Source organism: Capricornis sumatraensis, chromosome 7 (assembly GCF_032405125.1).
Source record: "Capricornis sumatraensis isolate serow.1 chromosome 7, serow.2, whole genome shotgun sequence".
Classification (NCBI taxonomy): Eukaryota; Metazoa; Chordata; class Mammalia; order Artiodactyla; family Bovidae; genus Capricornis; species Capricornis sumatraensis.
In genome coordinates, this window is record NC_091075.1 from 14,279,875 (window position 1) to 14,303,934 (window position 24,060).

Sequence of the window (24,060 nt, forward strand, 5' to 3'; positions counted from 1 at the left end):
CAGGATGATAAATAACGTCAATCAGTGACTGATGGTATGTGATGCATTCAAGGTTAAGGGGGAAAAAACTACAAGTTTGGGGGTTTGCGTTTATTTTTAGAGAAGTGAAGTGAAATTTCTCAGTAGTGTCTGACTCTTTGCGACCCCATGGACTGTAGCCCACTGGGCTCCTCCATCCATGGGATTTTCCAGGCAAGAGTACCATTTCCTTCTCCAGAGGACCCAGGGATCAAACCCGTGTCTTCCGCATTGTAGGAGAACGCTTTACCGTCTGAGCCTCAAGGGAAGCCCTGTAACATGCTAGGAATATTTTTAGAGAAGAAGAATATTAAACAGTAGCCTTTCTGCAATATTATGAGAATCGGTTCCCTCTTCCTGCCCTCCTCATTTTCCACTCAAACAAATCTGAATCCTTAAGAAGATACTTCAGAATTCTCAGCTGTAAGTAAAAAGATAGCTTTCAAAAATTCTTGTAAAAAATCAAAAATAAAAAACCTCTGTGGATGCAGGGAATAGTCTGAGAAGAAATCTGTAGGAATTACCAAGTGAATGAAATCAAGGTTCACAGTGCTGTGTGCTGTGAGCCATACACATAGAAGATTTCTCATTAAAGCAAAAAGGAGTTCAAATATATAAATGTTAGATAAATTGGTTGTCTTTTAAATTCATGCAGCAAAGTATGTTTTTTTCAGTTTCTTCTTTGAGTGATTTATATGCATACATATTTTAAAGTGATTTGAATAGAATTAGAAAACATAAATATATGGCTAGATATAGAGAATTATCCAACAATTACTGTTGATTAAAACTGGAATAGAGCCTGGGTAGCTCAGTTGTTAGAGCATCAGACTCTTAATCTGAGGGTTCAGGGTTCAAGTCCCTACCCATACACTGTGGTTCTGTGTTTTAGGACTTCCCTGGTGGCTCAGTGGTATAGAATCCACATGCCAATTCAGAAGACTTGGGTTCGACCCCTGGATCTGGAAGAACCCCTGGAGAAGGAAATGACGCGCTGCAGTCCATGGAGTCACAAAAGAGTCAGACACGACTTTGTGATTAAACAATACTGGAATAGCTTCTTTTATGAGGTACCCTCACAAGTGAGTGACTTCCCTTTCACTTTTCACTTTGACACATTGGAGAAGGAAATGGCAACCCACTCCAGTATTCTTGCTTGGAGAATCCCAGGGACGGGGGAGCCTGGTGGGCTTCTGTCTATGGGGTCACACAGAGTCGGACACGACTGAAGTGACTTAGCAACAGCAGCAGCAGCATGAGACTTAACAACTAAAGAACAAGAAAAAGAACCCACTGGACTCATACTAAGTATATTTGATCAATGTTGGTAATAGTGCAGTGGGCGGGAAATTAAAAAAATAAGTAACCTTTAAAGAGCATTCTATTCATAGCAGCACTTCACAGTAGCCAAATGGTGGAAACAATCCACGTGTCCATCAACTGATGAATGAACAAACAAATTTGATATAGCCATAGAGTGAAACATTTTTCAACTATAAAAAGGAATGAAGCATTGACACATGCTACAATAGGGATGAACCTTAAAAACAATTTCATTTAAACAGTTAAGTGAAAGAAGCCAGACACAAAAGGTCACCTATTATATGATTCCATATACATGAAATATACAGAATAGGTAAGTCCATAGAGGCAGAAAGCAAATTGATGGTTCCAGGGTCTAGAGAGACAGGGGCTGGGACTGAACTATTAAATGCATATGGGATTTTCTTTGGGGATGATGAAAATGTTTTGGAGCTAGATAGAGGTAGTGATTACACAACAGTGTGAATGGACTAAATGTGGGTAACTTGTATGTCCTGAAATTATTAATTTCATGTTATGTTAATTTTACCTGCATTATTTTTCTTTTTTGTTGGGTGGGGGGGGGGGGTGAGGGAGGAAGGTCACACCACACAGCATGCAGAACTACCTCCCAGACCAGAAATCAAAGCCTTGCCCCTAGCAGTGAAACCACTGGACCACCAGGGAAGTCCTCAATTCCTAAAAATGCAAAAAGTTATAATGATGAGGGCAGTCTGGTATCCCTGGGGCAGAAATTAACAGCCCTGGGAAACAAGAGTTGAAAACTTAGAAAAATTCAGTTACACATGAAAAATAATCCATTTCTATGATTCTATAACAATTTGTAAATTAATTAAAATTCTGAATTAAATTTACAATTATTGTTGTTATATTATATGAAACTAACAGATTAAGTAAATTATGTCTAAAGTTGTTGCTGTTGTTTAGTTGCTAAGCCGTGTCTGACTCTTTTGTGACCCCATGGACTGTAGCCTCCAGGCTTCTCTGTCCTGGGGATTTTCTGAGTAAGAATACTGGAGTGGGTTGCCATTTCCTTCTCCAGGGGACCTTCCCAACCCGCGGATCAAACCCGCATCTCCTGTATTGGCAGTCAGGTTTTTTATCACGGAGCCACCAGGGAAGACTTAAATCTAAAATTACTCCATTGATTTGAAACAGAGTAATTCACATACCCAAGGTTTTGACAAAGTACTAGTGGATGAGTACTAGGATACAGTCTTATATTCCTTTCAAATTAAATTACATATTTTTATAAGTTTCTCAAATCTATTGAGGGTCAGATGAGTTGATAAGACAGCTAATCATATATTACAAATAAGTTATATATATATATATAAAAACAAAGGAGTTATTTATATATATTACAAAGGAGTTACAGTAAATGACTTGAATAAACTGATATCTAAAAATGATTCACTCTTTGCTTTCAAACTTGTTATGATTACTTTCAGCATCTTTAAGTCTGAGCTAAAATGTTCTTTCAACTGCTTTATTGTGGGATGACTCAGACCCTAGCTTGGAAGCTGCAGAAAAACAACTTAGAAAAGCAAACTTGCCATTAAAGATCAAAGAGATGTCTGTAATCATTTCATTTGTGCAGAGCATTCTCTTGCCATGTCATTTACTATGCATGTGCTCTCATGAAGTTTATGTTCCAGGAGAATGCATGTTGATCTCAACATTGATCTCTATTTATCAGAATGTTCTCCCTGGGAACCCTGTACCTTATAAGTTGGTAGGGCTTCAGTGCCAGGGAAAGTTTATGATACAAGATGAGCTCCTCCTTCAGAGTCCAGGACCCGAGTTTGAGTGCCAGCCCCATAATTACAATCTGTGGGACCTGTATGAGTTCCTATTCCTACCACAATAATTAACAAGACTAAATTCACAAGATTGTCAAAGGGATTCAATTAGATGATACACATGAAAAAAGAATTTATAAATTTTAAAATTATACATAAATATATTTACATATGTATATTATAAATATATTTATAAAATGTGTATATAATGTATGCATATATCTATATATGCATATGACTTGTTCATATTATATAATATGCAATATGCATATATTATATGTGTGTATGTATATATATAATATATATTATATATATACCCATGTGTATATGTAGAGAGAGAATATATGTATATATAGTTCTGTATACATGCATCTTTTATAGAATTATTACATTGTATTTGGACCATTTCATGTCCCTTATGAGTCTCATGTAATCTGGTAAGTGGTAGGCATTCATTAAAGTTTGAATGAATGAATGAATGACTGATTCACAAGTAACATCAAAAACTATGTGAATTTTACCTTTAAAATATTCAGTATTACCTTTATTCTACAGAGTCTGTTGCCTACCATTGTTTTTTCAAAAAAGGGATTTTTTAACCTAATTTTTAAAATACATGTAAAGATGCTATTTACATAGCACAGAATATCAATACTCAAAATACTCAAATAAAATACTCAAAATAAATGTACAAAATGTGCAACATTTCCACATATAAAATTATAAATCTTGCATGTAAATTTTTAAAAACCTACAGAAATGAAATGCTGTGATAATATATTGGAGGAGTCAATATGATAAAGAAGTTAACTTCCCCAAATTGATTTATAAAATCAGAATCTCAATAGGTTCTTTGTTTACTTTTGTGGAGCTAGACAAGCTGATTCAAAAATTTATATGAAAACGCAAAAGGTTAAGAACAATCAAAGCTCAAACAACTAAAGTAAAAAATATGGGCCAAAGACCTCAACAGACACCTCACCAAAGAAGATATACAGATGACAAATAAGCATGAGAAAGATACTCCACATCACATGTCATTACAGTAAAGCAAATTGAAACAAGATATCACTGCACACAAATTAGAATGACCAAAATCCAGAACACAGACAACATCAAACGATGGTGAGAATGTGGACAACAGAAATTCTATGTATTCCTAGTGGGACTGCAAAATGATACAGCCACTTTGGAAAAGTTTGATGGTTTCTTACAAAACACACTCTTTCATACAATTCAGTGGTCCTTCTCCTCAGTATGTACTGAAAGGAGTGAAAAACTTTGTGTCCACACCTAAACCTACATGGATATTTATAGCAGCTTTATTCACAATTGCAAAACCTAAAAGCAAGCTCCTTCAACAGGTGAATGAATAAATAAAGTTTGGTATATCCAGACAATAGAATATTATTCAGTGTTGAAGAGAAATAATCAGTCACAAGCCATAAAAAGACATGGAAAAATGTTAAATGCTTACTACCAAGCTAAAGAAGCCAATCTGAGAAGGCTACATACTGTACAGTTTCAACTATATCATATTCTTGAAAAGCAAAACTGTGGAGACGATAAAAAGATCAATTGTTGCCGGGGGCGGGGAAAGGGATGGAAGAGATGAATAGGCAGAACACAGAGAACTTTTAAGGAAGTGAAAATGCTTTGAATGGTATAATAATGATTATAGGTCATTATACATTTGCCTAAATCCCATGGAATGTACAACACCAAAAGTGAACCCTAAGGTAAATAATGGACTTGGGATGATTATGGTGAGTCACTTTAAGCTCATCCTTAGTAAAACAAACAAACAAAAAGAATTACCTTTCTGCTGAGTGATGTTGATAATGGAAGAGGTTATGCATGTGTAGGGGTATGGAATATATGAAGAATCTCAGTATTTTCCTCTCAATATTTTTGTAAACCTAAACCTTCTCTAAAAAACAAGTATCAAAAAAGAAAAAAAAAAAAGGAGAAGAAAAAGAGCCAGACCACTCTTGAAGGAAAATAAGGTGGGACTTGTTTTACCAAAATCAAAACATTATAAAGTTGAAATAATTAAGGCAGTGTTTTGTTGGCATAAGGATAGAAAAATAGACCAATGTAACGGCACAGAGAGACTATAAATATACTTACCTGATTTATGCCAAATTACCTCTAAAACACAGTGAGTGAAGGATGGACTTTTCCATAAATGTGGCTAGTTTAATTGTATACCCACCATCCATGAGGTATGGGTAAAAAAAGAATATGGATGTGTGAGGCATGCGTAAAAAAATGAATTTTACCCATATCTCTCACATGAACAACAATTCTAGATACAGAATAGATCTAGATAAGGTAATACAAAGTCATATATCACAACCTTGAACCAGGTAGCTCATTTCTTACACAAGAAGCAAAAAGTTCTAAGAATAAGGAGGAGGTATATGCAGAGTACATCATGAGAAACACTGGACTGGAAGAAACACAAGCTGGAATCAAGATTGCCAGGAGAAATATCAATAACCTCAGATATGCAGATGACACCACCCTTATGGCAGAAAGTGAAGAGGAACTAAAAAGCCTCTTGATGAAAGTGAAAGAAGAGAGTGAAAAAGTTGGCTTAAAGCTCAACATTCAGAAAACGAAGGTCATGGCATCCGGTCCCATCACTTCATGGGAAATAGATGGGGAAACAGTGGAAACAGTGTCAGACTTTATTTTAGGGGGCTCCAAAATCACTGCAGATGGTGACTGCAGCCATGAAATTAAAAGACACTTACTCCTTGGAAGGAAAGTTATGACCAACCTAGATAGCATATTGAAAAGCAGAGACATTACTTTACCGACTAAGGTCCATCTAGTCAAGGCTATGGTTTTTCCAGTAGTCATGTATGGATGTGAGAGTTGGACTGTGAAGAAGGCTGAGCGCTGAAGAACTGATGCTTTTGAACTGTGGTGTTGGAGAAGACTCTTGAGAGTCCTTTGGACTGCAAGGAGATCCAACCTGTCCATTCTGAAGGAGATCAGCCCTGGGTGTTCTTTGGAAGGAATGATGCTAAAGCTGAAACTCCAGTACTTTGGCCACCTCATGCAAAGAGCTGACTCACTGGAAAAGACCCTGATTCTGGGAGGGATTGGGGGCAGGAGGAGAAGGGGAAGACAGAAGATGAGATGGCTGGATGGCATCACTGACTCGATGGACGTGAATCTGAGTGAACTCTGGGAGTTGGTGATAGACAAGGAGGCCTGGCGTGCTGATTCATGGGGTCGCAAAGAGTCGGACACGACTGAGAGACTGAACTGAACTGAACTGATGATCATTAAACCACCTTACTGTGTAAAAATTGTGTTCACCAAAAGATAGCATTAGGAAAGTTAAAAAACAAGTCCAAAAAATGAGCAAAATATTACTATACATAAGACTGAGAAGGAGCATATAAGCAGGATAAACAAAGCATACTTAGAAAAATCATAACAGATAAATACACAACCCAAAAGAAAAATGGGCAAGAGACATATCCAAATGACCAATAAATCGATGAAAAAGTGTGGTACAGAACTAGTCATTGGGAAAATTAAAGCATAGTTACATACTACCACATACCCCCTAGAATGGCTAAAATTAAAGGGACTTTCTGTACTAAGATATGCAAGAACATGAAACATCTGGAATTCTCATGTTCTGTTGGTTAGTGCTTAACTGTTCTCAAGAATTTGGAAATCTATTAAATAGCATTCTCTAAAACTGAATATATACCTACCCTATAAGATAGCAATCCTAATACCAGGATATCCCCTAGAGAAGTGCTTACACATGTATCTCAAGAGACATGTAGAAGAATTCTCAGCATTATTTGTAACAGCCAAAAACTGGAAACAAGCCCAACTACCATCAATAATGAAATGGTTAGATAAATTGTGATAATGTGTCCAGTGTAACAAAAGCAGCAATAACAAAAAATAAAACACTGCTACTCATAACAGTATGAATGGATCTTTGAGGCATGATGTTGTATGAAATAAACCAGGCAAAAAATGCATATCTTATAATTATATTTACATGAATTTCAAATTTTAAATCAAACCAAACTATAGTGGAAGAGGGAAATGGTAGAAATTGGGAGTGCATTATGAAGGAGGTCTTCTGTGGTACTGGCAACTTTTTATTTCTTGATCTGGAAGGTGGAGTTCTACATTCACATTTTGTGCACTTTTTGATGGATATTTTAAATTAAAAACTCAAAACCACAGTAGACAATATTTTTTGTAGAAAAGTTTGACAACCATAACACAGCATTGAGACAGCTATGAGTTAAGTTCAGGCATGTACAAAAAGTGGGATTACTAAACATCCAGATAAAATCCTATCTGAGAAGGAATGTGTTCCTGGTTTAGCAAAGGAAAAAAAAAACACGTCTGACTAATCTATTTAAATTTCCAAAACCACTGAAAAATTTCCACATCAAAGGCTGGAAAAAAATATTTCCACCATGACTAGAGGTTGAGAGAACATGTGTCATGGGTAAGAAATTGGCTCAGAAAAAGGAGGAAAATAAAGGGGAAGAACAAACTGTACTCTCTGGATGAGTTAATAAAAGAACCTGTGCAATGTGGCATTTTTATAAGTAATCTTAATGGGAGTAAACAACAGTCTTTACATTTACTTTCACTTAACTTGTTTACCATAGTCTGCCTTCATTTTCTTTCATCTTTTCCTCAGAAATCTTTCTGCATTGCTCTTTTTGTTTCTTTACATATTCATTAGTTTGTTTCGTAATATTTACTGGGGGCTTTTGTACAGATTTATTGTGTGCGGATATCATGCTGGGCACTGAAAGTGTTAGTTGCTCAGTCATGGCCAGCTCTTTGCAACCCCATAGACGGAAGCCCACGAGGCTCCTCTGTCCATGGGATTCTCCAGGCAAGAATACTGGAGATGCCTTCTCCAGGAGATCTTCCTGACCCAGGGATTGAACATGGATATCCCATACCACAGGCAGGGAATGCCCCTCTTATTCATTAGTTTGTTTCATAGTATTTACTGGGGGTTTCTGTATAGATTTATTGTGTGCAGATAGCATGCTGGGTACAAAAGTTTCAGTGATAAGTAAGCCAGAAAATGCCCTTGCTGATTTTATATTCTACTAGAGGACACAGATAATAATCAAGCAAGTAAATAAATAAGCAAGATAATTGCAGATTAAAACAACTGCTTTGAAGAAAATTAAAATGCTATGGAATACTACTAAAGTGATAAGGGACAGAGTAAATATAATTTAATCTGGGGTAAGAGCTACCTCAGAAACAGTATTTAGCAAAGGCCCATCTGAGGAGGGGAATTTCTATTTAAACCTTTAGGGATGAATCTATTCATGTATTTAACTTAGTAAATCCACACTGAATACCTACTGTGTGACAGGCACCATTCTAGGCGGTGGGAAATCAACAAGGAATGAGAAAGACAAAGATTCAACCTTTATGGTGTTAAAATTGAAGCCTAAAAAGAGTTTCACAGTGATGCACCAAGGACTACAAATAACTATGGATGGGAAAAACCTTGATGGGCTAATAAAATTTTTAAAACACTCCACTCCACTCCAATACTCTTGCCTGGAGAATCCTATGGACGGAGGAGCCTGGTGGGCTGCAGTCCATGGGGTCGCAAAGAGTCGGCCACGACTGAGCGACTTCACTTTCATTTTTCACTTTCATGCATTGGAGAAGGAAATGGGACCCCACTCCAGTGTTCTTGCCTGGAGAATCCCAGGGATGGGGGAGCCTGGTGGGCTGCCGTCTATAGGGTCGCACAAAGCCAGACACGACTGAAGCGACTTAGCAGCAGCAGCAGCAGCACAGTATCAGTAACATTGTGAATTATCCAGCGAGTGGCTTGCAATGGATTTGAAGAGTAGGCAGAGACCAGAGCATGTGTGATTCTCTAGGTTATGGAAAGAAGTCTGCTTTATATTCTTAGAATAATTAGAAATTGTTGATGGATTTTAAAAAGACAAATGGCATGATTAGACTCCAAGTCATACTACATTGCTTTGTAGCAAATGATCTGAAGGGAATAATAGTACACATTTTTTAAAACGGAATTTAGTATCTATATTTAAAGCAAAAAAAGTATAGTGATCTGAACTGACATAGGAAAGTGGAGGCGAAGAGAAGTAAACAAATTTGGAGAACAATTTGGGGACACAATCAATAGCACTTACTGGTAGACTGGTATAGCAATAAAAAGAAAGAAATAACAAGTTATTCTTTTGCTTCTAGAAGAGACAACTAGATGGATTTTGATGTTATTTGCTCAGGTGGCAAAGAAAGAGAGAAGTTTAAACAAGAGATTTAGAATGGAAAAACCACGTATTTCTGCTTCCTAAAATAGGTTATGTTTGAGAAGTGTAGGAAGCATCTAATTTTGATTTAAATAAGTAGTTTAAAATACAAGTCAAAAGCTCAGGGATAAGTATAAGCATTTCAAGGTCATCAGAATAAAAAATGAATTCGTATCTATGTCAAATGATTACTTAGAAAAAGGATGTTTAAGATGCAAAGAAGATCTAGGGGGGTCTGTCTGGGCATTTGGAGGTCTGATGGAGGAGGAGTACCCAGTAGAGGAAACAATGACAATACCATTCAGTGAAAATATCAATACCAGTCGTGAAGCAGAAGCCAAAGGAAAACGGTGAGTGAAAAGAAGAAAAAGGAATGACCTATCAATGGCCAATTGAGCAAGATGCAGACAGTGGTGTGTTATTGTTGATCCAGTGGTATTGAGTGCAAGTTTGAGATTTCAGATCACAGAGCCATGTGATCTTTCCCTAGCAAAGTTTCCCAACTGAAGTTCAGTTACAAAAGCAAATGGCAGAATTCTGCAAGGTAATTGAAATGGAGGAACACAGGGCCAAGGGGCTGAAGAAAAATTGCAACAAAGTTATTAGAATGAAGAAAGTAGGCAGAATAGGAGGGGAGAAAATGAAGCTTGGAGTGGACCATTAAAACATGTGAGTAGGGGTTAGAATCTTGATGTGCTTGGATAATTTTGTCAATAGAGGTACTTGAAAAGTGTTGTAGAAACACAGTGATTTGGGTGACTCGGTTATTGAGAACCAAGATTTCAGAAGTGGTATATTTTCTGAAAAGATCCTGTATAAAAGAGGCTGCCCAAGAGAAATAAAAAGAAATTTAAAGATGAGAAGACCAAAGAACGAAAAAGCTGTATCATTTTGGATGATTTATTTATGTGGTTCTGAAGTCACAAAGAAATACACAGGATTAAGGAATCTAGATTCCTGAATACAAGGGCTTTAATAAGTAGGTAAATACACAACTATGACAAAAAATATGGAAGAGGGATGTTATGGGAGTGCCACAAGCCTCAAAAGTAGTGGGCATTTGCAAGAGAGAAAAGAATGAAGAGCTAGTAGAGGAAATAAAAACCAAAGAAAACAACAACCCAATCTCTTTGTCATTGAAAACTTAATCAACAATCAATCCGAGAAAGAACTGGAAATCTTTATTCACATCAACCTGAGGATTATAACCCAAGAGAGTTCTCAGAAAGCTCTGAGAACTGTTTTGGTGAGGCAAGTGGGGAAGCTAGTATGTTTGTGATTTTGGCAAAGGAGCATGTGCATTCAAGCGCACATCTCAGCAGATGGTTGCTGTTAATGGTTTTGATGCTTTCGTAATTATAGAAAGAGCAAGAAACTGGGTTCATAACATTTTCTCCTGAAAATTTCAAAGTATCTGAGGGCCAGCTCTGCAAGTTTTCCCAGGGCACAAAGTGCCTCATATTGACCTTCACCCTGAATTCCTTTCAGGGTGTATCTATCATACATTAGTGCCTGTAGTAGCTAATGGCTTGATTTTTGTAGAGCTAGATGATGGGCAACATTCTTCATTTTATAATCCTTTGTTTTTTCAGTCTTAATTTCAAAAAAGGTTTGGGAGGCATTTTGTGACTGATTGATCTTATAAGACTATATGTTTAGTTAATCATTTCAAATGATCATTACTTTTTAAAAATTTTTTAATTGGTAGAAAATTGCCTTACAATGTTATTTTCTGCCATTCAACAATGCAAATCAGTCAGATTATACATATATCCCCTCCTTCTTGAGCCTCCCCTCCCCATCCCCTGATCCCACCCTTCTAGGTCAGCACAGAGTGCCAGGCTGGGTTCCCTGGGTTATACAGCAACTTATCACTAACTAGCTATTTTACACAGTGGAGTGCATATATGTCAATGTTACTTTCTCAGTTCATCCCACCCTCACCTTCCCCCCACTGTGTCTAGAAATCCATTCTCTACTAGGTTCATCAATACCATTTTTCCAGATTCCATATACATGCGTTAATATACAATACTTGGTTTTCTCTTTTCGTCATCATTAATTTTATCTGAGGCTCCATCACACATTTAGTAATGCAAGAAACAATAATCTTGTAAAACAGGCAGAATACAAGTAATGCAGCTAGTAATGCTGATAAGACCATAAGTGTTTAATCTAAGAACTTCCATCAGGTACAGCGCAGTATCTGCCTAGGTCTTCTGACCAGTCTTTTCTGCACCAATCACTATCTTTAAGGGAAGAGCTATATTAGCACTGCACATAAAGTTCACAAAAGATGTATGCACCTACAAGGTGAGTGTTGGGTCATCACAACCCCTTACAGGATTTAAGGAATGTTATCATCTCAGGAGTTACATGGCTGGTGCCGAAAAAGAGAAAAATTGATCCTTACGGTTAAGCATGTATTTTTGCCATTGGGGAGGTCTGCTGCTAAGTCACTTTAGTCGTGTCCGACTCTGTGCGACGCCATGGACAGCAGCCTATCAGGCTCCCCTGTCCCTGGGATTCTCCAGGCAAGAACACTGGAGTGGGTTGCCATTTCCTTCTCCAATGCATGAAAGTGAAAAGTGAAAGTAAAGTTGCTCAGTCGTGTCCGACTCTTAGCGACCCCATGGACTGCAGCCTACTAAGCTCCTCCGTCCATGGGATTTTCCAGGCAAGAGTACTGGAGTGGGGTGCCATTGCCTTCTCCGGGGGGAGGTCTAGTTAACACATAATGCAGATGCATAATCACATTGGAGGGGAGGGAGGAAGCCCAATGGCAAACAAAACTTTTATGTTCAAGTTCTTATCTTGCCTTAAAATTTGAATTTTTATTTTATCACCTTATACCTCATTTAGTCAATGTGAGAAAGACCAAGCAGCTTTTACTTGAGAGGGCCACATTAAAGCTACCAGTTATTAAGGGACAGGCAGTTTTCACCAACACAAGAATCTAAGAGAATATTCCTAGAAGGATTGGAACATATAGAGTAATATTCTGATCAAGAACAAGGGCTCTAAAGGGAAATAGGTTGGGAGTGGGAGGATCAAATTAAGTGCTGAACAGAATGGTACAAAGGTGAGAGTTTTTGTGAAGATGAGTATCCTTGTAAACAAATTTTTAGTTATGATAGAGCTAAACAGGTATATGACATATGACAGCATTGATTCACCTCTTGGAGGAAGAAGGGCAACCAGAACTATTAATCTGGTACAAAAGCACTACCCTTGATGGTATGGAAGCTTATTAGATAGGTATCCCACAAGACTTGGACTAATAAGACCATGTATAGTCAATGGCCCCCAAGTCTAGGGACAGTGTGATGCCAGCACGGGATGGTAGCAGCTTCCCAGGACCTTGAGCCATATAATGTTGCATCAGCTTCCAACTTTTCTCAGGTCCCACCTCCTTCAGTGAAACTTTTCTCCCACCCCTCCAGACCATAGTGTTTGAACTCGTATGGCACTTACTATTAATACCTATACCATTTATCAGATTATTTAACTATATATCAACTAAGTCTAAGAATTGTTTCATACCCATGTAATTTATTGTTTCATGGTATTTATTAAGTATTTCAGTTCAGTTCAGTTACTCAGTCGTGTCCAACTCTTTGCGACCCCATGAATTGCAGCACTCCAGGCCTCCCTGTCCATCACCAACTCCCGGAGTTCACTCAGACTCACGTCCATCGAGTCAGTGATGCCATCCAGCCATCTCATCTTCTGTCGTCCCCTTCTCCTCCTGCCCCCAACCCCTCCCAGCATCAAAGTTTTTTCCAAAGAGTCAACTCTTCGCATGAGGTGGCCAAAGTACTGGAGTTTCAGCTTCAGCATCATTCCTTCCGAAGAAATCCCAGGGCTGATCTCCTTCAGAATGGACTGGTTGGATCTCCTTGCAGTCCAAAGGACTCTCAAGAGTCTTCTCCAACACCACAGTTCAAAAGCATCAATTCTTCAGCGCTCAGCCTTCTTCACAGTCCAACTCTCACATCCATACATGACCACAGGAAAAACCATAGCCTTGACTAGTAAGCATTTAGTAAGCTCATGGAATGCAGATACTACATTTCACCCTTAGGGTGCACCTCTCTCAAACTGCAATTTCAAGTCTATACACAGCAATTCTATTTTTCTGCAACTCCACTCAGTCTTTGCCCATTTCTCTTAGTGGAGAAAATTTAATCTTATTGATTCCAGATATGAGTTTATAGGTTTGCTAAAAACATATAAATGGTATCTATAATGTATGTTTACCTGTCTTGGAATACTGGGTAAAAAGATTATGCTTTAAAACTTGAAAGCATAATTTAAAACAAATTAAGCATTACCTCATACAGCTAATAAAGGAGCGCTTCTTGGAAGGACACTCAGGCCAATCATTCACTCACCAGATATTCAATATCTGCTTGATTTCAAAACCTATAATGGATATAAGTAGGAGAAAAAACTTGATGAGACACAATTGCTTGGGTCAGAAAGGTTTCAATGTATTAATATGAACATAAAGTATTTACTATAAATAGACATTTTTGTGTATGTATTTATAACAATGATGGATCTATAAAATGATATTCATATACACTATATAGAAAGAAAGGAAAGAGACAGTAAGAGGACAGGGAGGGAAGAAGAAATTGAAAGCAAGCCCTCAACCTTTGAGGACGGTGTGGAAGAGAAACCACACCTTTCCATATGACCACCACAGCACTGTCATTGGCCAGTGGCCAGACTCAGGAGAAAAATATCGAAAATAATGTATCTGATATTCTTATGTTCTAAAGGCAGGTACTTTCAGTAACAGTGACAGGAATCAGTTTTCACATGGAATATGGGTACAAGTCACAGTATGGGAGGCAACTACTATCAATGGGTTATTGAAACTTATTCTCAATAAAACACTACCTTCACACTACAAATGAACCAGTGTTTGAGAAAAGAACCTGCCAGCTAAAACATGTATAAAAGTGGTGGGCCTCATGTATGATTCTTTAAAAAAAATACAAAGTAAAAATTCAGGCTTTGTCTAAATTATGATAGTCATATTTAAAATTATTATTGTTCATTTATTCATACAACAAAAACTACTAGAATTCTACTATGCATTAAACACCCAGAAAATATTAAAATATTTGTTTATACTGATTACATTTCCAAGTAAGCTATTCCAATGCAAAAACAAAACTATTTAAATGTTCCACCTACTCTAATATTCCAAAATTATTCTCTTACTGAAGTACATATACAATACTATCTGACTTCAAAATAACAAATATGCAGTTTTAGAGAAAAATAGATGTAAGGACTTGTCAAAACTTATTTTAAAATACACAGCAAAGAAAACACAAAATTAGCACAGTTTTAGTAGTACTAGGATAGTCTGTGAAAGTCATCTGTTCCTTGGTTTATATGATGTCATTTTGAGATTAAACATGTGTTTTAACAAACATAGAAAAACTAACTGACCATGGAATAAAAACTTGAAGAGCCGTGAATAAACTAACAGTAACCAAAACAAGCAGGTTACAAAGTATGCCTTATTCAATTAAATTTCAGAAAAACTAGTATACACATACTGCAAATTTAAGATGCCCCAAGGAATTAGTAACTTGTATAACTAAACCATACCTAGTTGATTTTTGTTAGGAACTCTAGCATTACCACAATTTGTAGTCAATATCCCTTTGAATGAATCTCAATTCTGCTTTCTCTCTCAGGTAAATGAACCAAGATATTAGTCAAGTAACTATCTTAAAAATAATTTACAAATGGTAATCAGATTTGGTCTTTAAAGGAAAAATCAACACAGAAAACACGTGGGTTGGTATCTATTAACCTGAGATATGTGTAATCTCATAGAAAGAACTATTTTAATTAATTTTCTAAGGTTTAATTATCACTTAATCTGTATATAGGGCTTCCCTGGTTGCTCAGACAGTACAGAATCTGCCTGCAATGCAGGAGACCTGGGTTCAGTCCCTGGGTTGGGAAGATCCCATGGAGAAGGGAATGGCTACCCACTCCAGTATTCCTGCCTAGAGAACTGCATAAACTGTATATATGTCCTAAGCTAAAATGAATTTGATAGAAAATAATAGACAGATGGGTAGGTTGATAAACATACAGTAAAGGTTATCTTTAATATATAACTGATAATACACATATATATGCATAAATAATATATACACATACAGAAATCTTAACCAAGAGAAACTGTAATAACATTTTTAATGCATCATAATACTTTTTTAAAAATAATTTGAATTAATTTATTTTTGGCTGTGCTGTGAGTTCGTTGCTGCGCAGGGGCTAGTCTCGAGTTGAGGCGCATATGGGCTTCTCACTGTGGTGGCTTCTCGTGTTGCAGAGCATGGGCTCCAGAGCACACAGGCCTCAGCAGTTTCAACAAGTGGCTCAAAACTGTGGCTCCCACGCTCTAGAGCACAGGCTCAATAGTTGTGGCGCACAGGCTGTTTCTCCACACACGGGTGATCTTTCTAGATCAGGGAAGGAATCCGTGTCTCCTGCACTGGCAAGTGGATTCTTTATCACTAAGCCACTAGGAAGCCCAAAGCATCATAGTATTTTGGCACATTATTTAGTGGTTCCCCCAATTTCAAACTTAGACTAAATTTGTGTTTTGATTTGGGGTTCAGACTTCTTCCTGTTTGCTAAGAAAGAAAGAATAAACATATCCATATTCACCAGAATAAAGAAATGTATGTTAAACGTGAGAAAGAAAACTGGCCATACTTAGAGAGGAAACAGCTGTAGGGCTTCCAAGTGGAACCAATATGAAGGATGCCTTGCAAACATTCTATGGAATGGATTTTCATTTCCATTAATTCCATGCTCAAATTTAAAAGAAAGAAAATTTGAAAGCAAGGAAAAAATCTCAGCACCTATTGTGAATTTAAATTTCCATAGGAAGAATAATGAGTAAAACTTCAAGAAAACATGCAGATTTTATCTGATAATTAGGTAAATTCCATCTAGAACTAAGTGACACACCAAAGATAAACTGTGATAGACCCTGTCAGGTACTGTCAGAGATGGTTTCTGTTTTTGCAATACTAGGACAAAATTAACTGCCTAAACTACGGCTGGTCTGCTGGGATATTAAGGGCAAAAGTAGAGGAGTGCTCACTCCCTTCACAGCCTCACCTGTTCTCTACATTGATTTAGCAACTGTCCCAAGAAATACTACTAATTGTAAATGCTTTTTACAATTAAACACTCTAAGTTTCCACTCCCTGTTATTATATTAGTTTTCTAGGTCTGCAATAACAAAATACGGCAGAATGAGTGGCTTAAACAACAGAAATGCATTTTTTCACAGTACAGGAAGCTAGAAGTTCAAAACTGAGTTGTCAGCACATTTCACTTCTTCTGAGGACTCTCTCCTGGGCTTGCAGGTAGCCCCTTCTCTCTCTGTTCTCACGTGGTCTCTCCTCTGTGCTGGAGCATGCTTACTGTCTTTCCATTATGTCCTCATTCATTCTTGTTGTAAGGACATCAGTCAAACTGGATTGGGACCCACCCTGCTGACCTTACTTTAACTTAATGACCCTTTAAAAGACCCTATTTCCGAATAGATTCACGTTCTAAGATACTACAGTTCAGTCATAACAGTTGTTATTAGTGTTAGCATCACAATTATTATACTACTGCTGCTGCTAAGTCGCTTCAGTCGTGTCCGACTCTGTGCGACCCCGTGGACTGCAGCCTACCAGGCTCCTCCGTTATTATACTAGTCTGTTCTAAAACATCATTTTACTTTATCTTCATAGCTATACTAAAAGGTAGGTATTTCATCTCCATTTAACACAAGGTTTCAAGACCTTGATTATGATGTCCTAAACAAAAAATGGAAAAACTAGAATGTCTTCTCTAAAATTAAGTTTCTTCTGGAAAGTAAGTGCCATGAAAAGTTCTAATGTGACCTGTTTTCCTATCATCGTTTTCCCAGCCTAATACTAGAAAATTCCAACTTGTAGCTCGAGATAATGCTCTTTAGCCAGGCAGAGCACCCACACACAAATAAACAGAAATTGTTGGCCTAACAAAATTCTTTAATTCTTAGTTCCAAATTCTTTCCCCTCTGCTCAGAAGAGTTCTAAGTTTTGATCCTGGAGAGTCGGTGAGCCCTTGTCTTTTCATCACAGGACCTCCTACATCAGCATCTGGGCTTTCATGTTTGGAAAAGAAACACCACCATCTTGAAAATGGCCAAAAGAGTGTCACTATGTATGTGAGACCAAAACACTCATACTTGTTTAAAAGTGGAGTGTGGTTTCTATGGTAACAACTTTGGGGAAGGAGAGCAGCAGCTACAGATTTCTTTTTTAACAGTGCTTTTTTTTAAAACATGAACCAGATATTCAAATACATCATAAGCTATCCAATTAGGTTCAGTAAATACACTTTGGGACCCTAATCTATGGCCTCTATATTTGGCAGTGCTTTTATTTTACTTAGAGTAAGCTCTCGTCAGGGGTTCCAGCCCTTTCTCAAATCCATAGGGATCTGTCTCCAGGACTCTGTATCCCATTATCCTATCACACCACACAGATGTATTTTTCCTTGTTTCTCTTTGCACTCTTCATTTCATTCCCCTCTCTTTTCTCTAACGAATAAATACTTTCTTGCACATGCTCAGGCAAAAATCTAATGAGTTGTTTTGCTCCTATTTAGAAGCATTTATCTGTAACCAAAACTTGTTAAAGGAAACATATCGAAAGTTATGACTAAGATGGTATATGTCATCCTCTAACATTCGTTTATGTTTCTTTCCTAAGAATATAGACATGTTGTAAGAATCTGTAATGATTTAAGTTGGCTAGAGACGTTGGCTTCTTTTGTCACATTATGTTTTTACAAACTCAAAATCTGCTAAATGATGTCATTGTTTTCTTGCTCCCAAACGGCATATTGTAGAATAATATTTTTAATTATTCCCTCACAATTACATACAGAGATAAAATATCTCTGGTATATTTTTTGTATTTTTCCAAATGAGTGATGTTTTAGCAGGTAATATCATTTCTGTTAAATTAAAAAACGGAGAAAAACAGTTTCAAAATGAAAGTCAGTTCCACAATTTAATAATAATTTAGGAAATTTATGCCCATTTTACACATTCCATTCTTCCACCATATTATCAACTGTATCTTTGGCCACCTGATGACTCATTAGAAAAGATCCTGATGCTGGGAAAGATTGAGGGCAAAAGGAGAAGGCGGCAACAGAGAATGAGATGGTTGGATGGCATCACTGACTCAATGGACATGAGTTTACACTGGCATTCTGCAGTCCATAGAGTTGCAAAGAGTCAAACATGACTTAGCTACTGAAAAACAACAACAATCTTTTGATTCGACTATATGAAGACAGCAGTGTTGCAGCGTTAGGCAACTTTCTGAATCTGCCCTACAACATGAAATTAGTGGTCCTTGTGGTCTTTTCACAATAAACCTCTGTAAACTATTTTGTTTTCCCACCTCCACCCAAGTTACAGCTTTAAGACATTTCAGGCTTAGATGTGGCACAATGCCTTTCAACACTACTTGATTTTAAACAGCCAGTTGAAAAGGAAAAGTAGATGAAATTAGATCTGGCATAAATATATACATTGGATTTTACTCTGTTTAAAAAGACAAATTTCTTCATACTAGAAAATTCTTAGCAGATGAACCAGTTAATTTGTAACAATTTTATTAGCAAGTCTGTGAAATGGATATTCTTTTTTCTACTCATGTATTAGTTCAGTGCTGGCATTAACTCAGTAATATGCAAAGATATAAACTTTGAGAAGGTTATTTTCAATACAAAGACCCAAATGCTGACCATTAATTTTTTTTTCTGTTGGTTAGAATATGGGAAGTCACAGAAAATCCTTAAATATTGCACAATCAATCTATTAGCAACATATTTTCATGATTTCTGCCAGCTGGTACCAACATAGAAACTATACTCACAATGTTTAAAAAAAAAAAAAAGGAGGTAGCTACATTTTAAGGAATAATTAATCTATAAACTCTTACTAAGTAGAAGTCACTAGATGAATCTTGAGGATAAAATGAAGCCTAAAAAGGAAAACTATGCCTTAAGAAGTTTACAAACTACTTTGGGAAAGAAGCCACATAAACATAAATATATCAACCCCACCCCCCAAACTAATCACTAAATTCTATTATTCTGAGAAATAAGATATTTAATGGATCAACATTCTCCCGATTCTTTGTAATGAATTTTAAGAGATGCTTTTTCTAAGAAGTTAACCTGTATATGTAAAATAATCCTTACTCCTAAGCCAATTGTTTAAACACCGCATCTTGAGCTTGCCAGATTTTTAAGACTCTTTAAAAATTTTATGTGCTCAAAACTATGAAAAGAAAATTATAAATTGAAATTATTATTAACTGATAATACCATATGTACAAAATTGTATGTTATATCAACTATTCAATTGCATTGAGACCCAACTTATTTAATTATGCATAAATATTTAGTGTGGAAGGTGGTAGCATCTTAGTGTTTGTTTTAAGAGAAAGTCAGATCTCTAAAATTTCCTAGATTCTATGAAGACTTTTAAATGGTCATGCCTTAGCAAAAATATTCAGATGACACTGTTAAACATTTTGAGTGAACAATATTCAAACAAGAAATTAATCTCTAGTTCTGTCTGGGATTTACACAATTAAATGGTAGGATTAAAACCATGAGAACAATTTCATGAACCTCAAAGGAATAAAATGACTTTACCAAAATCAAACAGGAAAAAAGAATACAAAAACTGGCTTCTTTTAATCTAAAATTACCCTATGATCTGGACTAGGTAGCAAAATTTCATTAAGTACAACACCCAAATAAATGTAGCAATAATATGCTAATTGTTTTATATTCAATCATTGTGTACACTTCCAACTCATTAGTAATTCTGTTGACTGACCACTTTCGCCCCTGAAAGGATGCTGTTTCTTTTACCCGAGTGTCAGTTTATATTTTTTTCACAAGCAAAGTCTTTCCCTTCCTCAGACCCAAGTGATAAGTGACAGTTGCCTAGTCATGTCCAATGTGACCTCATATGGACTCTCGCCTGGCCAGGTTTCTCTGTCTGTGGAATTCTCCAGGCAAGAACACTGGAGTGGATTGCCATTCCCTTCTCCAGAGGATCTTTCCGACCCAGGGATCAAACATAGGTCTCCTGCATTGCAGGCAGATTCTTTAACATCTGAGCCAACAGGCCTTTGCATTGAGAGAAAAATCTTCTGCACTAATTAATTAACAATATGGTGATGGTTATAATAAGTAATAATTAATGCATAATCTGGTGTCATGTCATGGTCATGAAAGACATCTATTTCTTCACATTCTGTTCAAATGTGAGAATGTCAACTGCCTTGGTCTTTTGATCAGTTTGTTAATATCTACAAGATGGAAAGCAATTGGAGAAAATTGTACTGTCACCTCAGACACAACGGTCCAGCACTGCCTGTGCTCACCCATGATCCCTACTTATGTGCTCTTCATTCCTTGTTCCCATACCCTAAATCTAGGAAGACTGTTCCAGCAGTATCTTAGCTCTGAACCATATGCCACATTCTCACACGTGGAAGGTTCTGATCTCTGCTGTTCAGGCTTTTTGTATTGGTTCTTGATCTAGGGTTCAGGGACTTTCTCCATGAGTTCTGGGTTGGCTCCCTCTCCAGGCCAGTCCTCAACACTATTTGACCACTTGGTTCTTACTTTCTCAGTGGTTCTGAACGTCATTACTCATGGCTCCACCTCAGCATCTCCATCATCACTCTGATTTGTTCATCCACTTCCTTGTGCACCATTTTCTTAATTTGTTATATTATTTCCTAACTGTCAGCTTCCAAACTCTTCTAGTTCTACTTAACAAATCTTATTTTCCTTGTTGAAGTTCTTCACCTTGGATCACAACTTTTATTATCCATTTTAAAAATAGTGGTTATCCTCTAAGAGAAAATTTTTTGGCAAGTGTTTTGTACATGGTCTACTCTCATATTGCAGCACTCAACAGCAGTACTCCTCAGCCTTTTTGGCACCAGGGATCAGTTTCATGGAAGACAATTTCTCCATGGATCAGGGGTGGCTTGGAGATGATTCAAGTGCATTACATTTATTGTGTACTTTATTTATATTATTATTACACTGTGATATATAATGAAATAATTACACAGCTCACTAATACAGAATCAGAGGGAGTCCTGAGCTTGTTTTCCTGCGACTAGATGGTTGAGCTCAGGTGGTAATGTGAACAATGGGGAACAGCTCAAATACAGATGAAGCTTCACTCGCTCACCCATCCCTCACCTCCTGCTCTGCAGCCTGGTTCCTAACAGACCATGGACTGGTATTGGGGTTTGCAGACACCTGCTCTACAGGAAAAGTATCATTTCCCTATATTTAGTGAAAGAAAAGTGAGACTTAAACTCAGACCCTGGTTCTCTGACTCCATGTCTACTCTCTGACCATTAGAAGGATAGCTCACATACTAGAAAGGCTTTTAAAATAGAATTCTCAGGATGTATCATAGAACTTCTGATTCTAGCATTTCTGGGCCACCAAGAGATTCCAACAATGAGCCAGGCTTGGGAGTCAATTCACTGCAGCTGTTGGACCAGCCTACTGTAACCTCTATTTGCGGGGTGCTCCACCCTTGAAATGAACCTTAAATCATTTTTGAAATCGACAGTGTCTTACAGATTCATGAGGCATAATTTTGCTCGGAGGAGTTCCACGCATCAGTCTGCTTATATGATGAACATTTTACACATTCTGGACTGTGTGTTATTCTCATTCTCTCTTCTCCTCTGTCTTTTTACCCAGACCTCAAATCTGAATAGCAGCTGGTTAATACCAGTAGTCTTGGAATGAGAATTTTTCTCTATAGGCCTGGAAGACCTACATAAGGACAAGAATCATTACCATAAAGTCATAACCATATGGACATCAAGTTTCCATTAATGTGTTGGGAAAAAATATTAATAAGATGCAAGCATGTTCTTCTATAGTCACTAGCACAAAAATATAAATAATTGTATCGCACAAATAGATCAAACTTTAAACTAGTTATTCTAAGATGAATCTTTCTACTAAAATTAACCATGAATATTTTCCATAACTTTAAAATAAACTTTTTTTGTCACTATATTCCAACTGAAAACAAGAAGCAAACAAAATCATTAATTCTTTCCACTGAAACCTTCTAGGTGCTTAGCAGTTTGAAGTCAAGTGTCAATTTGTTTTCGTGAAGATTGAGATACATAAGATAGCTGCAATTATTTTTGCTTCTGGTACGCTACATCAAATGTAGTTTTAAAACTTTCAGAAGTTTTAGAGGAATAGTGAGTAAATCTTCAAATGATGAATTTTTTAAAAAGATAATAAAACAACTAGATAGCTATTTTATCAAACATGGTAGGGACCATAATTTTTTCCTCACTCATACAAGGGATAGAAATGAGGTATGAAGACAAGCCAGCAATCCTCTGAATCAATTAAGGATTTACTGGAAGACACAGAAGACCCAGAATGTGTGATCAGACACTGCATTGGACACAGAAGTGCCTCACGATGCTGAATTAATGCGCTTGCCATGCTTCCCCTTCTTAGTCAATGCTATCAGTTATGCTTTCCCTACAAGTCAGTAAAATAATTTAAAAACTGATGCTTTAAAGTCCAAAGTAATGGAGATCCAAAGAAGGAATCTTGCTTCTGTCTGGTTATGTTATCTGTTAGAGCTAAACAGTAAATGGATCTGGGCCTTGGTTGATCAAGTCATCACAAAAAAGTCCTGAGCTGCATATAGTTGATACTGGAGTAAGTCCAAAGAAGGAAGAGAGGTCTGCTTCTGAGATGGCACCCCAAGAAGGCACTAGTTCAGGAAAGAACTTTAAAAGCCAGGAAATGAATCAGAATGGTTGCGAATGGTGGCAGTCCATAACACATCACAAATCAGGAGGACCAGGCAGATGGGAAACCAGAAGAATACACTCCACTTTGGAAAATGCCCATTATAAATTTGATTTAGGGCAGATAAGCTGCTGGGGCAGGTTAATTTCCATAAAGTAAGACATACTTTACTCTCTTTATTTTGTTGTGTTTCTTTAACAGAGAAACCGTGTTTTTCTAAATTCTGTCTGGTATTGTGCCCCTTGTAAACTTCAAAATACTGGCTAAGAGGAAGATATCAAGGTGTAACATAAACGATATCTTTTTTTAAGGAAGGAAATTCAGCATATGAGCCAATATTGAATTTCTGACAATTTTCATTCACATAGTCAACTAATGCATTTTTAATTAAGACAAAGCAGAAAGGTGCTAGTGCTAAAACTTTGAGCATTTTAGCAAATGGCTACAGCGCTGACATTTAGTAATACGAATTTAAAAGGAATAAGACATTTTCTAGTTCTCCATTGATCATATTACCCAGAGAAAAGTATGAGATGAAAATCCCAGAAATAAAAGAAAGACCAGTTACCTGTTTATTCCTTAGAAAGTCAAACAAAATGAGAATGCTTCTAATTTGTTTTGCCTTGACAAAATCCATGGACTTTGTTGTTTAGTCA

At 37.0% G+C, this 24,060-nt stretch overlaps 1 non-coding gene across 1 annotated transcript; it reads left to right on the plus strand.

Annotated features, from left to right (window-relative positions):
• The first annotated feature begins 818 nt into the window (after positions 1-818).
• On the plus strand, positions 819-891 carry TRNAK-CUU (transfer RNA lysine (anticodon CUU)). The gene has a single exon. It is a non-coding gene; the product is annotated as a tRNA-Lys (tRNA).
• Positions 892-24,060: the final 23,169 nt, after the last annotated feature.